The sequence below is a fragment of the Myotis brandtii genome, unplaced genomic scaffold (assembly GCF_000412655.1).
Source record: "Myotis brandtii unplaced genomic scaffold, ASM41265v1 scaffold237, whole genome shotgun sequence".
Classification (NCBI taxonomy): domain Eukaryota; kingdom Metazoa; phylum Chordata; class Mammalia; order Chiroptera; family Vespertilionidae; genus Myotis; species Myotis brandtii.
The window spans coordinates 5,429,777-5,432,031 of NW_005358943.1; the positions used below are offsets into that span (position 1 = coordinate 5,429,777).

At 41.3% G+C, this 2,255-nt stretch overlaps 1 long non-coding RNA gene across 1 annotated transcript in view; it reads right to left on the reverse strand.

The window, feature by feature from the left end:
• Nucleotides 1-1,702: 1,702 nt before the first annotated feature.
• LOC106726193 overlaps nucleotides 1,703-2,255 on the reverse strand; it is a 7,383-nt gene continuing 6,830 nt past the window's right edge. The window contains exon 2 of the long non-coding RNA XR_001362210.1: nucleotides 1,703-2,122. This is a non-coding gene — a long non-coding RNA (uncharacterized LOC106726193). The remainder of the gene's footprint in view (nucleotides 2,123-2,255) is intronic.

The following is a 2,255-nucleotide window of genomic DNA, read 5'->3' on the forward strand; positions in this document are numbered from 1 at the left end:
TATACAGGAGAGCACACAGAAGCTGCTGTGTCAGGGGATTTGGCCTAAGCCGTCAGTAGGACATCCCCCAAGGGCTCCTAGACTGCGAGAGGGCACAGGCCAGGCTGAGGGACCCCCCCCCCAGTGCATAAATTTCGTGCACCAGGCCTCTACTATTATCATAACACAAGGTTGTTGGGTGGGGATTCAAACTGGGTAGAAGAAAAGGTAAGGGAAATAGCTCTCAGGATTCTAGCTCTAGTTATCAATACTTGGGCAAGTTACTTATCTGTAACATAGGACTCATACTGGTACCTACTTAGTAGGTCTGTTTTTAGGATGAAATGGATTGATGGTTGCAAAATTCTTAGAATGATACCTAGCACATAGTATGTACCATGTGAGTATTTTTAATTAATAAGCCAGTCAACAAATCAATCAACAATACTGACAGTCCTCCATATTTTTATTCCTGTCTGAGTAATCTTCTAATCTGAGTTACAGTGAGTAACTACCTCGATCGTTGGCCCACATCAATTTTTATCCAACAGGAAGAGGTTGTCAAGATCGCTGTGCGGCAACAGATATCCTTGTCAATATCTGTCATGAATGTTAGAATGATTTGTTGGCCTGTTTGCCTCCCATCTCCACTGAAAGCCTTCAGAGAAGCTCTGTCTTTTTCTTCTCATGTTCCCTGAGCCTTGCCCAACATCCAGCTCACAAATAAGTGAAGACACACCCATGTGACATTAAAATGCTATTTTTGATGATGATATAATGGCTTCCAGAATTACCAAGAAGATTCCTGGGATGTATTTCCATGGGTGGGACTATTACACTATGTCTGGGTGGGCCCTCTTCCCACTGGGGGAGTGCTATTTTTAGCCTTGGGCGTGCAGATTTTCCAAGGATGATTGAGAAGACTATGGCGGTGACCGTTTAGAATTGGGGGAGGGGTGTGCATGATGAGGAAAATCATGTACCCTTTTCTGGCTTTGTTCTTTACACTGTCCTGCCTGATTTCAGTTTGTTCACATTGCCTTTTTTCAGGTAGGTAAGTAGTGGGGTGGCGGGGGGAGAGGAGGATAAGAGAGAAAGAGAGAGAGAGAGGCACAGTGGGCGGGGGAAATTTTTTTGAATGTGCCATCCACAGTAATGAAAAAGCACATGGCTTTTTATTACATCAGAAAGCCTGTTAAGGGGCTGAGAGCCTTGGGAATCTATCAATGTAACTAAAGCAGGTCAAGATTTAGTTATTCTGCAGCAAAACCACATTTTTAGTTAATATCATTTATTAAATGAAAGAAACTACCACAGAGTACTGGAATGATCTTACGAGACATTCATGTAATTTTTAATCAGGTTGGCTGTTTCCTAATTCACTAACAAAAAGGATTATAAGAACATGACCATGCTATATCTACTGTTCTTTTTTGTTCTAAATAAAATTGAATGTCTTTTATAATAAAGTTGAAAGAATAAATTGGTGATTCTCATTTCTCCCCTCCCAAAATAACCTAATTCTCTGAAGTGACCTTGACATAAACCATTCTATAAATGGGGGTTTTTTAATTGATTTTTAGAGAGGGAGGAAGAGAGAGAGAGAGAAATTTGTTATTCTACTTATGTATGTACTCATTGGTTGATTTTTGTATGTGCCCTGACTGGGGGGTTGAACCCACAACCCTGGCATATAGGGACAACACTAACCAACAGAGCTACCTGTCCAGGGCATGTAAATGGAATTTAACAGCATCAAAGGTATATCTAATAGGGCATGTGCAGGGTAGTGATGTTTTTGCATAAGAACCCTGGTGTCCCCAGTAGTCACAGTGGGAAATTTGCCAATTTTCAATATCTGATTTCCCTCAGCAGGCAGCCTTCCTTTCTGCTGGATGGTGTTGAGACCTGCAAATTAGAATGCTAAGTCTTTCCCTGACATCTAGTGTCAACCTGTGAAATAACAGACTGGGAACCAGCCACTCATTAAGATGAGGATGTTAATCTCATTTGTTAACTGGATTGACAAGCAGCACTTTTTAAGGGGTGGCTCTTGGTCTCAGCCCTGAAGAGTCCATCCGAAAGCCTCTGTGAACTTCACCCCCTCATGAGTAGCCACAAGACAGAAGGAGCAAAGAGGCACCTGGAAAATGGAAATACATTGTTGTTCTTAGTGTAAAATAGGTCTTATTGGTGTAAGACAGATATAGCATTCTTTGGGCTTATCTACCTTCTTATTGAAAACTAGCAGAAATCATGAGAAAGATATATATATA